This window comes from Lampris incognitus, chromosome 10 (assembly GCF_029633865.1).
Source record: "Lampris incognitus isolate fLamInc1 chromosome 10, fLamInc1.hap2, whole genome shotgun sequence".
Classification (NCBI taxonomy): domain Eukaryota; kingdom Metazoa; phylum Chordata; class Actinopteri; order Lampriformes; family Lampridae; genus Lampris; species Lampris incognitus.
In genome coordinates this window covers 16,909,692-16,924,279 of record NC_079220.1, presented here as the reverse complement: position 1 = coordinate 16,924,279, position 14,588 = coordinate 16,909,692, and positions in this window count along the sequence as shown.

The following is a 14,588-nucleotide window of genomic DNA, read 5'->3' as shown; positions in this document are numbered from 1 at the left end:
GTGCGAGCATTTCGACCTGCTCGTCGTTGGAGGGCAGGCGACAGCGCTCAACACAAATTGCATGTTTATAGAGATGCTTTGGGATGGTTTCATGTAACTTACTCACGGGAATCAATGAAAATCAACTATGAGTAAAAAAGTTATATGTTCGTGCCACCGTGGAGGCTGAAGAACAGAATGTGCAAAAACATGCATATAACAGGCAAAAACATGGTGGCGTGCCTTCGTGAGTCGTGTTTTAATCCAGACAGGGATTTTTTTTCTTTTTTGCCACAAAGCCTTGAAGCATGTTGCGTGAAAGGTTTTGTTAAAAAATTAAAAAAAGGAGTTAAAAAAAAAATACACGGTTTCGAGCATGCTTTTAACAAAAGGTTTGCTTGTTTGCATTTACAGCTCAACATTGTACCTCCAAGTTCAGCACATGGTAACGTTCAGAGGTCCTTTTTGGTCTCCTTTCTCTTCCACTTTAATAATCCAGGTCCTTAACGTCATCCTATCCAACACACACAGGTGAATTTCTATTGCACTCCTGTTAAGGTAATCTGTCGTTTCAGCCGATCGACTGCATCCCGTTCGTGACCATCAATTGATGATGATATATTGAATACAAGTGGTTCTTCCTTGTTGTTGCATGAGGAAATATGTTGATATACTAATTTATATTGATATGCAGTGCCATTATCTCCCTGCCTGTTTTCTATTTGAAGTTGTGCAAGGGTATTCTTCAAGCCAGTCTTGGTAATTCGCTGAGGTATGGTCCATGTTCAGTTTCTTCACAGTATTGTGGTTCATCCTTTATGCACGACCGAATGTACGAATGTGGCTTTCTTTCTATACGATCTCGCTAAATTGTTGTTTACACTGATCTTGTGCTTTTAAGGGGTGTCGCTCTTACATTTCTATGAAGTGTTTTATGTACGATAATAAATTTGGAATGCAATACTGTATACCACTACTGCACCGTCTGGTTATTTATTGGCGGGGTCGTTGCCAGCGTCTTTAGGGTGATCCATCCACCCAGCGCTTATTCAAACCGCTTATCCTGCTCAGGGTCACGGGGATGCTGGAGCCTATCCTAGCAGTCATTAGGCAGCAGGTGGGGTGACACCCTGGGCAGGCCACCAGTCCATCACGAGGCCAACACACACACACACACACACAAGGACAATTTACCACGGCCGATTCACCTAACCTGCATATCTTTGGCCTGTTGGAGGAAACCAGAGCACCCCGAGGAAACCCATGCACACACAAGGACAACATGCAAACGCCACACAGAGGACGACCCGGGATGACCCCCAAGGTTGGACTACCCCGGGCCTCGAACCCAGGACCTTCTCGCTGTGAGGCGACCGCGCTAACCACTGCACCGCCCCCAAATGTTAGCATTTACAAGCAAATCCCTTCTAAAGGACAGAACTGTTAAGTGCTCATGACTTATGAGCATATTTTGAATACTGCAGGGAAATAAGTAGGCTATTCCATTGCTGTTGTGGAGTTAGAAAACAACGAGACAGGAGACGTGAGAGTAGACGTAGTCGAGGTAGTTTACTAACTCCAACTTTGCATGTCATACGTTCAACAACGACACTGAACTGTGTACCGGAAGCGGAAGTGCATTATCTGACCCCTCACCTCTTCCCTTAAAGGTACACTGCCCTCTTAGGTGAATGTCTCTAGTTATATAGATGTGGGTCACCACACTGTACAGTTTATGAAGGGCTAGTGTCATCAATGCTGTTTTTCTAAACAGCAGAAAAACATGCATAACAGACTTTAGGGTCATTCTGGATTGAAAAACAACCTGCAGCAAATATCGCGCAATTAATTATCTTATTTCCTTAATTTCCAAAAATTTCATCAATTTTTTTTTTACTGCAGAATAAAATTTAACTTGCACTTCAAACATAAAATTGTAAATCGTTGATTGATTGACTGAATGAATTTAAACAACACTTCTTGGTTATTGTTAGGATGGGTATCATTAGGTGTGACTGCCTCACATTACCAGTGAAGTTTTAGTGCGGCGTCTTCCTTTAATTTTGGTTCCTACCTTTAATGTCCGAGAAGCGGAACTAATATGCTGCGTCAGCGTTCCTCACGCAATTGATTGATACACCTTTATTAAAGGCGCCAGGAAGCAGCAAAAAAAATAGCTTAAAGAAAGAGACATAAGAGTTTAAATATTAGGCATATTGTGTGTGCAGTGTGTAGAAGCCTAAAGGAAGAAGGACAACCACAAACCAGAATGAAGGAAGACGATTTTAGCCCCTGTAGCAACAAGCAGCCTACGAGGTATGTTTGAGTCAAGCTACTTTCTCCGGTTACTATGCAATAATGCTACGTATGTGCTAGCTAGCTAACATGCTACCTGTTGCATAGCTATAGGAAATTAAGAATTGTGAAAATAGTCCTGAATGCACAGTTGCAGATGCAGACCGGGCATGTAAAATTGGTGTTGGGGGAGCATGCCTCTTTGCACGCTTTGCTACATTGTGTTGTACGCTGGTTTTCCATATACTTCACTCCCTGTGAGACGTGAGAGTGCCAGATGGTGTGGCAGGAGGCAAGTTCCTCCAAAGAAGAGGGGTTGATCTGGCATCTGAAAAGATGCCAGATCAACCCCTCCCCCCTGAACAGGCACCCCAACTGACCAGAGGAAGCGCTAGTGCAGCGACCAGGACACACCCGGCTTCTCACCTGCAGACACGGCCAATTGTGTCTGTAGGGACGCCCAATCAAGCCGGAGATAACATGGGGATTTGAACTGGCCATCCCTGTGTTGGTAGGTAGCGGAATAGACCGCTACACTACCCGGATGCCCCCAGTGTGAGATCTTTAAATGACAGAAACAATGGCTATAGATTTTGAAAAAAAAGTTTAGTTTTCTGATTAAATTACATACAATTATGAGTTTTTGTGGAAGAATTATTAAGTTGGCATCATTGCAGCAACATGATTGTGACTACTCAGTTTTAAGATATATGAGGGCTTCACTGATACAAAGTACCAGATACCCTCATCAGTATAAGTGTACCACTAGTGCCACTTTCAGTTTTGTTTCTTCACTCTGTTTTTTTTCTTTCGTTTAATCATTTTAACCTGTAAGCATGCGTGGAACAATTAAAAAGCATCCTATACATAATCACACTTAACGAGGACAAACAAAACAACTATAACTGTAATAATGATAGTGTACACAGTAGTAATTATTTTGTAACTATATTTAAAAAAACAGATTTGGCTGTTTTAGTTTTTCATTTTTTTAAATTTTTTTTGGTCAAATTTGATTTTTTCCCCCCATCTCCCAAAGGAGACAATGAGAATCTAAGAACATTTTTATTGCTCAGTTACTAGAGACTATCAGCACAAATTATATTGTAAATTGAATTTACAACAAGGTACGCATCCTAAACCCCCAGGTTTTAAAGTTATACCAAGATGTAAATTTCCTTAGGGAGGGAATACAAGGCAAATGCTAATAAGAGAGCGTTATTCTGAATTTTTCACATGCAGAGGAAAGTGCTCACACCATGAGGTTATGAGGACATGTTAACACTGTCCATCATCTCTGAAGCCTTTAAGGTCACCAGTCTCATTCTGAGGCAGGAATGGCTCTAATCGATACTGCACATAGAAAAAAATCAATAGCGTCCCTCGTATCAACTGAGAGAGTCGACCAATAGCGTGGCCTTACTACAATATGCTGGTTTCCACTCCACCCAAATGCTATGTCATGCGCCAGCTTCAGCTGGAGAGAGAGAAACTAATGAGTGAAATAGGCCGAAATGTATATAGTGCTTGTTGGGAATTTAACGCTGTTTGTACGCCATCACACATATTTCTCCAGCTTGGCTTCAGAAGACACAGGTGTACAAAGATGCAGCAACAACATCATCCTCAGCAACACAGGGGGAGGTAAATTATGCATGAAGATGCATAGGAATGCTGATCATCTCTGTCGCTGCCACTGAGAAACACCTTTGACAAAAAAAAAGTATCAAAGTAGATTGAATTGCTTCTGAAGGCAAAAACAAATTCAAGCATTGTTTAAAGGAGCATTCAAAGCATTGGTATCCACCTGGTCTTGCTAGACAAACCCTGCTGTAAGGATAGGGTCCGGTTGAACCCACAACCAAAGTAGGATAATGAGAGAAACAGGCAATTTTTTTCTGTTTTGAAAAAAATCAATCCCCATTATGATGGACAGCACTTCAGGTGACTCCAAAATAGCGTCAAATTATTTATGTGGAGCCTGAACTCATAGGTAAAATGTTGATGATTTGGGAAGTGAGCAATGGAGAAGTCTCCCGTCAAAGCGGCACCAAAAGAAATCTCATTTGTCGACTTTGTGGTTGTCTTTGTAAAGAAAAGAGAAAAAGGCAAACCTATTCTGTGGTCCCGTAAAACAGCAATATCCTTTAGATTTAGCAGAGCTAACCGGAACCATTGGGGCTAGCAAGTTGGTATCCTGTATCCTGTGAGACCATTCATCTACATTCCTGACATCATCTTCATTCTCCAGTCTCTTAAAATTAAACGATTGCATTTCTACAATGCTTTTCTAGTCCAAGGACCCAAGGTGCTTTACATAAAACATACTATATGTAAGCCATGTCATAGTAGGGTAACTTAATAGTATGGAGTTGTCTGCATGCCCATGTGTGAGTATAACAGGAATCGGGAATCAGGAACACTATTTGTTGTTTCATTTCATGCGAAATACTGTTTCCCCCAGCTCACAGCAGTGCGACACTAAGACAAAAACACATATCCAATAACTACAAGAACACACATACCCAAACTAACACATATATCCAAACATAACACACAAAAAAATCACTGTCCAAGGGAACAAACACCAGCCAGGATGGCCGTTGGAGCATGGGCTAGCAGTTAGCTTAGCCTGTCCCGCTTCTGCGTCCTGTCAGATCACCCTCGGTGTTTCCTATTCGGGCGCAACTTCGGGCAGGGCCATGGTCCTTGGGCCCACCGGACGCAGCAGACCAGGCTCCCTCAGCCGATCCAACGCCAGCTCTCCATTTCATTCTGTTCCGTTCTTCTGAAAGTATACACAGTGGACGGTTAAAGCACTTGGAATTTATGTCTTTATTCACATAAACAGACTGCACGTTACATTCAGCTCTAGCCAGTTTACTCTTGTAGTGTGTCACACTCAAATTGGTCCCCGGAACAACAAACTAGGACCACTACGGATCAATACGGCAGCATACTGCTGCCACACCAGAAAAAGCAAAAAAAAAAAAACATCAGTATATGATACTGATCATTAATTCTTTTTCTGGTGTGGCAGCAATACGCTGCCGCACAATCACAGCATTGTAAGATGGCGACAGATGTACTTTTAGCCCCGCCCCCCAGTTTAGGGACGGTTGTTCCCTCTTAACATAGATGGCCTCTTTGACTCCCCGTTCAAACCATCGTTCCTCCCTATCAAGGATGTACACATCCTCATCCCTGAAAGAGTGGCCACTGGCCTGTAGATGGATGTGGAGTCCTGGCCTGATGCGTTAGCTCTCCTGTGTTGTGCCACTCTTTTGGCTAGCGTCTGTTTAGTTTCCCCAATGTGCAAGTCATTGCAATCCTCCTGGCACTTAACAGTGTACATTATATTGCTCTGTTTGTGCCGGGGGACCCGATCCTTGGGGTGGACCAACTTCCGGCGCAGCATGTTTTGGGGTTTGAAAGCAACCGAGATGCGGTGTTTTGAAAATACGACACTCCCGCCACATACGGCATCACCACTCGTTTATGCTTAGGCAGCTGTTGTCCTTCTCCTGTCTTCGATTGGCTGGTGCACTGGTTGGGCATCTTCCTGGCTTTGACAAATGCCCAGTTAGGATAACCACACTTAACCAGGGCCTGTTTAATGTGGGATTTCTCCCCTTCCCCGGCCACTGTGTTGACGGGGACGTTGGCAGCTCGGTGGTACAGCGTCCTGATGACTCCTAGTTATGTGCTCCAGCGGAAGATGAGAGTCAACCTTAAGTACTGATCAGTACGTGTTGGTTTACGGTAAACATCAACAATCAAATGTCCCCCATCACCAACTGCAATTTCACAGTCTAAGAAGGCTAACCTGTCATTTTTCACATCCTCCCTGGTGAACTTGATGTGGTTGTCCACGGAGTTAATGTGGTCGGTGAAATGTGGTACATCCTAAAATTTAATTTTAATCCAGGTGTCGTCTACAAATCTGAACCAATGGCTAGGTGGTGTCCCTGGATAGGACATCAGAGCACTATTTTCCACTTCTTCCATATATAAGTTGGCCACTACAGGTGAGACTGGGGAACCCATAGCACACCCATGCCTCTGCATATAGTACTGTCCCCAGTATGTGAATTACGTGGACTGAAAACACAGTTTCAGGAGCAGACACACTTGGTCAGTGTTAAGGGTGGTCCTATTGCTAAGGGTGGGGTCGTTTTGTAATTTCATACGGACTACCTTCACTGCTTCATCAACAGGAACGCACGTGAAGAGAGACTTGAAGTCTCTCATAACTTTATGTTAAGAGGGAACGACCATCCCTGAACGGGGGGGGGGGGGTAAGAGTATATCTGTCGCCATCTTACAATGCTGTGACTGCAACTATTCCCCAACCCTCTGTGAATAGTACACATAGCGATCAAAACTCTAGTTAATGGGCACCCCCATATTTGATCATGAAACTGGTCGTTGGTTTCAGTCATTATACATCTGTTGCCATCTGTAATTGCAAAAATCCCTAATCCTCTGTGAATAGTACACATGATCAATTGGTCACACCCATATTTGCATATGACACTGGTCTTTGGTTGTGGTTTTTAGGTACTGTAGTGTTTATAAGGGTGGGGATACCTGCAGTCAGTTTAGACTGAAGATGTCACTTAGTTGAGTGATGAAACTCAGATATTCATACAAAGCAATATAACACGAAGAGAACAAGGGTAAACACAAAATTCAGTTTTTAAATTATAATTTTACTCATATAAAGAAAAATTTATTAGAATACTCTTTATTAGTCATTTTGTACATATACATACAAATTAAATTTACTCTCTGCATTTAACCCAGAGCAGTGGGCAGTCGCCTGGCAGCACCCGGGGACCAACTCCAGTTATTTCTTCCTATTGCCTTGGTCAGGGGCACAGACAGGAGTATTAACCCTAACATGCATGTCTTTTTTGATGGTGGGAGGAAACCCATGCAGACACGGGGAGAACATGAAAACTTCACACAGAAAGGACCTGGGATGGCCTGGGGTTGAACCCAGGACCTTCTTGCTGTGAGGCAACAGTGCTAACCACTGGACCACCATGCTGCCCAATGTTATCCAGTATCAATTGACAGGGGCATCAGTAAAGATTTTGAACCTCATGAAAAGATACCAAGTTGCCCCCCCCCAACCAAATTAAACCAGACACAACTCTGCAAAATTGCAGTAACCACACCTCAAGAACCCAGTGGACCCATAGCTTTAAATAACTTACTTTTTCAGGCTTGCAGGTCTCTTGCACTCCAGTATTTACTGACTGAGCTATGAAACTATGTGCAATACTGTGCAAACATGCATGCAACATTCTGTATACAGTGGAATACATTATTTGATGCAAGACTATCTCATACCCTCTATACGAAATATGTTAATATGTTACCATGTCAAAGCAGAATAAAAGGTTGTCCTCTTGAGGGAGAAGCTCTCTCTCATCCAAGTCTAATGCACAGAGAAAGGCACACAGCCTTTTTTTTTTTTTGGATTCATTTCTTTGAATTTATAAAGAAAATTAAAGTTAAAGAAAGCGGCGAAAGCAGAAAATTGTCTCTTTATTTTATTGAAATCCACACCAAACAAATCTCTACCTAGTTGCCTTGCTTCCTAATGGTTGCTTCCCTTCTTTAACTGTCCGTAGTTATAAGGTGGACTTACGTGTAAATAGGAGTTGAATTGACCCTAGTTTTGGAGTAGGAAGAAAGAAAAAGAAGTATCTTACAGTTAGTACATGCAGTACATGTCTGCTTGTTTGCTACCTAGCCTGTTTTGTTTAATAAAGTAAGTCAAGAACGTCAAGACAGTGTATTTACTTGGCAACAGAACATCGCTTCTCCAAAAATGCTTTGAGTGGCATCTTATAATTTGCAGACCAAGAGTGGACATGTTGGGGGGAAAAGTGGCAGCATATACGCTGTTCAGGTGTCTTCATTCTGAAACTCTGGTGTTAGATCTTTGGAATAGTTCAAGATCATTGGCTGACACACAGATGGGACTTGATCTTCACTAATGCCCCTTTTCCACTGCATGGTACCGGCTCGACTCAACTCAAATCCACTCGCTTTTTTTGGTTTTCCATTGGGCAAAAGTTAGAGATGCAAGGTACTTTTTTTGGTACCACCTCCGTCGAGGTTCCAAGTGAGCTGAGGCGACACTAAAAGGTGACATGAAAATACCACTATAAATAAATAAAGAAAATAAAATATAATATATCTATATTTATATTTATTTAAATATAAATATCTTACAAAAAAAACCTAGCCAACACACCCACAAATGACCAGCAGGGAGCAGGGCTTCGCCGTGAAGGGATACTATCTGCAGTGGAAAATGAAATCCCAAAAAAGCAAGCAGAGTCGAATAGAGTAGAGTGGAGTTGAGCCAGTACCATGCGGCGGAAAAGGGGCATAACATGTCCTGCAGAACAGCAGCAAATTCCTCAACAATTTTTGGAGTGGCGTGGAACCGAATGTCCAAGTCACTTCGGATGTTGTCCATGGCAGTGAAAAACACTGTATTGAGAAATACCGTTGTTATTGTCTCGCATTGTCTCTTCCAGAGATGTCTCATCATGGAACCTCTCCCTTTAACTCTGCCGGCTATGTTCCCTGCTAAATTCAGGTGCAACACCTATTTGAGTTGCAACCAAGGTTGCCTCCAACAGGAGAGACTCCCATTTATCTCTAAGACCCTGCATCTCTTTATGGCCTTAACATTGGCTGGCTCTGTCAAAGGAGATTTTTCCTGACAGGAGGATCACATTCCTGTCTTCAATGCATTGTAGAAATTGAGCCAGATAGTGAGGAGGACAGTTGCATCAAATGCTGTGAAGTAGTTCTTCAGACCCCCTGCGTCTGATTTGACCTCATTGGTGAGACTGCATGTAGGGAGTATGGTATCGATGGCCTCAAGTGACATCAAGTGGGTGTTTTGCTACTGGTTTGACAGCATCAATGCATGAGCTCCAGTGGGGTATCAGAGAGGCAATGTAGAGAGCAGCCTGTTTTCTCTTTGTAGATGGCCCATCTACAAAGAAAGCATGTATAGGTCAGATGCTGCTAAAAAAAATGTTTGACACTTCTGGGCTTGACTCTGCAGCATGCCCACCCACAAGATTTAAGGCATGGGATGCACAAGGTGAGAATGTAGTGAGAGAATTTTTCATTAATATTTGGACTTGGACTCCCCTGACATGTTTTCCCTATTGTCATGTCCCTGCCCTCTGCAATCTCCAATGTCTATTATCTCTTGGTCATGAAGCACATTTCCATAAGCTTTGCTATCTCACTTCCTGTCTTTTTGTTGAAGTCCTTGAACTCAAGAGACCGTTCAGTGATATGGCAGTCATCTGTGTCTTTATAATAAGTCACATCGTATGAGCACAATATTCTGCTCGGTATGTGAAATATCTGGGGTTGCATCACAGATAACAGAATAATAAATTGAATCCTGCCTTTCCTTAAGAATTCTCTTCTGCTACATAGTTCAGTGAATTCATTTTGAGTTTCAGAACTAAGATAATGTGTCAGCCTGGTTCCTTTTTTCTCGTCCCTAATTTTCTGTGAGTGCTCATTCAGGAGCAGATCATAATGACAAAAAAGCTCTCGTGATAGCTTTTTTTTTTATCACTTCGATGAGTGATGAAACATATCTGTCAATAAACGTTGTATCCAGATGAACTGATACAAGAGTTAAACCCACCTCAGAATGGCTCAAAAGAAACAAAATTAAAGGTTATGGAGTAGCCTAGTCAAAGTCCTGACTTGAACCTCATCGAGACGCTCTGGCGGACCTTTTACATGCTGTTCATGCTTGAAAACCACTCAATGTCACTGGATTGCAGCAATCCCGCAAAGAAGAGTGGGCCAAAATTCCTCCACAGTGATGTTTAAGACTGATCCGACAGTAAAGCCTTAAAGTCAACCAATTCTCAATACTAAAACTATTTGGTTTACGTTGCGTCCACTTCATTAGAATAATCCGTTCAGCTGTTAAGAAGGCTTTAATATGTTGTTCAATTTTTTGACTTGTGCATGGTTAATTTTTACACCAAGTATACAAATGACCAGTTATATCTATATTAAGACTACATGGCAGGTTATTGATTATGTTGGTTAATTAAGAGAAGCAGCACCAGCACCATCAGAGTTATGCCTCTTGTGTATTTTCTGTAGCAAAAAAAGAAAGAAAGAAAAGGAAATAACCTGATAAATATGCAGTACTGAAGCAGCACACAACAAAATAGTCCTAACTAATAAACAAATGTGAGTAGAAGGATCAAATTAAGATTTAAGAGGCACAGTACAGGGCGTCCAGGTAGTGTAGTGGTCTATTTCATTGCCTACCAACACGGGAAGCGCTGGTTCGAATCCCCGTGACACAATTGGCCGTGTCTGTGGGTGGGAAGCCGGATGTGGGTATGTGTCCTGGTAGCACCTCCTCTGGTCAGTAAGGGCGCCTGTTTGGGGGGAGGGAGAACTGAGGGGAATAGCGTGATCCTCCTACGCGCTACGTCCCCCTGGTGAAACTCCTCACGGTCAGGTGAAAAGAAGCGGCTGGCGACTCCACATGTATGGGAGGAGATTTGTGGTAGTCTGCAGCCCTCCCCGGATCAGCAGAGGGGGTGGAGCAGTGACCGGAACGGCTCAGAAAAGTGGGTTAATTGGACCGGTACAATCAGGGAGGAAAAGAAAAAAGATACACAGTACAGTAGATGCCACACTGACCTAGACTTTGACATTAGCAAACCCACTGTAATTCAAAACCGAACACTTTACTGGCCCAAAAACAGCCTGGTAACCACCTCATCATTAAAAGTTAAGTCAGAGTTTTTCTTTAGTGGAATTCAGTCGGAGTGAATTTTGTTCAAGACACGTTACCTGATTTTATCCAGCTGCTAAACCACTGCCATGTTCATTTTCACCGCAGACAAATCCAACATTAAAGGCAGCGCCTGATCCTTAATTCTGTAAGCATATTAAAATGTCAGCACAGAAGATGGGCGACTCGAGCTAGTACAATGTTACTGCATATGTCTACTGCCATCTCCTGATATATAGAGGTAAGACACCTTCTGACCCTTTACACACCCTTCAGTGTATCAACTATGGCGTTAAGGGAAATGAATAGTGGCATAACCCTGTTTTGTGAATACTGTGTTACTGGTTGCCAATTCCAGATCCTCTTATCATGTGTCATCATTAAATTCCTTGTTGTGTAGCTTTTTTTCTCTCGCATTGAAACGTTAAAAAAAGGGAATAATTGTGTCCACTTTAATCTGAAAAACTCGACTTTGAATAAAACATTTAATGCTTTTTAGAGAAGATAGCAGAAAATGTCTTAACCTTTTAATGCAGAGATGACTGAGTATTTTTTGTATTGGTTATTATTCTGCATTTGGGCCAAGGTGATCTCCACTCAGTCATGCAGATTCAGAGAAAACAGAGTATTCTTAACTTTCGTACGCAGAACTAATTTCAGTTGATTGGCATAAATCTTTATTTGGAGAGAAAAGTGTTATGCCTGTCAGTATTTGTATCAGGAAAAAAAATAGAAGACTAATGACAGACATTTCCTACTGGCTCCTAGTGCATCATTGTCTGATTTGGAAAATTAGCGAAATGACCTTGAAAAACCAAATAGCTGTTTAGTATTTCATACGAACCACTGATTCTGCTACTTTACATAATGGAAAAATGCCTTTGAAAACGCAAACGTGCAGTAGACCTTAAACTGCACTTCAATAACAAATACTCCGTGTTGCACAAAGGACAAACACACAATATACACTCACTGGCCACTTTATTAGGTACACCTTGCTAGTACCGGGTTGGACCCCCTTTGCCTTCAGAACTGCCTTAATCCTTCGTGGCATAGATTCAACAAGGTACTGGAAACATTCCTCAGAGTGTTTGGTCCATATTGACATGATAGCATCACGCAGTTGCTGCAGATTTGTCGGCTGCACATCCATGATGCGAATCTCCCGGTCCACCACATCCCAAAGGTGCTCTATTGGATTGAGATCTGGTGACTGTGGAGGCCATTTGAGTACAGTGAACTCATTGTCATGTTCAAGAAACCAGTCTGAGATGATTCGAGCTTTATGACATGGCGCGTTATCCTGCTGGAAGTAGCCATCAGAAGATGGGAACACTGTGGTCATAAACGGATGGACATGGTCAGCAACAATACTCAGGTAGGCTGTGGCGTTGACACGATGCTCAATTGGTACTAAGGGGCCCAAAGTGTGCCAAGAAAATATCCCCCACACCATTACACCACCAGCCTGAACCGTTGATACAAGGCAGGATGGATCCATGCCTTCATGTGTTGATGCCAAATTCTGACCCTACCATCCAAATGTCGCAGCAGAAATCGAGACTCATCAGACCAGGCAACGTTTTTCCAATCTTCTATTGTCCAATTTTGGTGAGCCTGTGCGAATTGTAACCTCAGTTTCCTGTTCTTAGCTGACAGGAGTGGCACCCGTTGTGGTCTTCTGCTGCTGTAGCCCATCTGCCTCAAGCTTCGACGTGTTGTGCGTTCAGAGATGCTCTTCTGCATACCTCGGTTGTAAATGAGTGGTTATTTGAGTTACTGTTGCCTTTCTATCAGCTCGAACCAGTCTGGCCATTCTCCTCTGACCTCTGGCATCAACAAGGCATTTTCGCCAACAGAACTGCCGCTCACTGGATATTTTCTCTTTTTCGGACCATTCTCTGTAAACCCTAGAGATGGTTGTGCGTGAAAATCCCAGTAGATCAGCAGTTTCTGAAATACTCAGACCAGCCCGTCTGGCACCAACAACCATGCCACGTTCAAAGTCACTTAAATCACCTTTCTTCCCCATTCTGATGCTCGGTTTGAACTGCAGCAGATCGTCTTGACCATGTCTACGTGCCTAAATGCATTGAGTTGCTGCCATGTGATTGGCTGATTAGAAATTTGCGTTAACGAGCAGTTGGACAGGTGTGCCTAATAAAGTGGCCGGTGAGTGTATATGCTTTGCACTGCTTTTTCTAGACCTTGGTTGAACACAATATAAAATGTAACAAGTCTGTTCTCAATTTCTACAATTCAGTCTTCCCAAAACATTTAGCTATTTTAAAATGTCTTAAAAAATGTTTGAATTTTCACTGTTACAAAAAAAAATTTGCAAGGGGTAAGATCTTTTTCAGCTCTACAGAGCAAAGCAGTCTATTTGGAAGTGTGATATCAACAAGCTGGTTTTAATTATCAATTAGCATCACTACAAATTAAATTTAACTCCCATGTGTATGTTTATTCCAGCATACAGTTACTTTTTAGGAACTTATGATGTTTATTCCAGCATACAGTTACTTTTTGGGAACTTATTGGGAAAATAATGCATCACCACTGCTTTTTTTATAAGTTGGATATGTGTTTTTGTAGTTTGTATATATATGTGTGTGTTCTTGTAGTTTTTGGATGTGTTTTTGTGTTTGTGTTGCACTGCTGTGGGCTGGGGGAAACCATATTTCGTTTCATTTCATGTGTGCAAGCGCATTAAATGAAATGACAAATAAATGTTCCTGATTCCTGATACCTGCCTCCTTTGCTCACGTAACCCTTAACCCTTAATAAGGAGGTTTTCATAGCCTTGCAGAGCCTACTATGCTTTTTTTTTTTTGCATTGGAATGTCAGATGGGGAATAATAGAAAGTGGATAATAAAGCTTTCAGAACAAATGAGGTCAGGGATTCATCTGAATTCACGTCATCCAGGCTTTTAAAAAAACACATCCGAGTTTAACTGAGTGACGTGTCTTTATGCACACTCAATAATCCAGCTAACAAAAACAAAGAATCTACAGGCCAGTGGCCACTCTCAAGGATGAGGATGACCCATGATAGGGAGGAACGCTGGTTTGAACAGGGAGTCTAAGAGGCCACCTATGTGAAGAGGGAACGACCACACCTGAACCGGGGGGCGCTAAGAGTACATCTGTCACCATCTTACAGTGTTGTGATTACAAATATTCCCTAATCCTCTGTTAATAGTACACACTGTAACTCTAGTTAATGGTCACATCCATATTTGCATGAGGCTGGTCGGTTTGGTCGTTATGCAACTGTATTGCTTATAAGGGTGGGGATACCTGCAGTCAGTTTAGACTGAAGATGTCACTTGGTTGGGTGATGAAACGTATCTGTCAATAAATGCTGTGTCCAGATGAACCGATTCAACCTTCTTTGAAGAAGTGAATGAGTTTATTGCACCTGGCTGATGCATCCCTGAAGCCAGCTTGCTCATGCCGTCTCACCTTCAACACATTTCACTTTTAATTTGC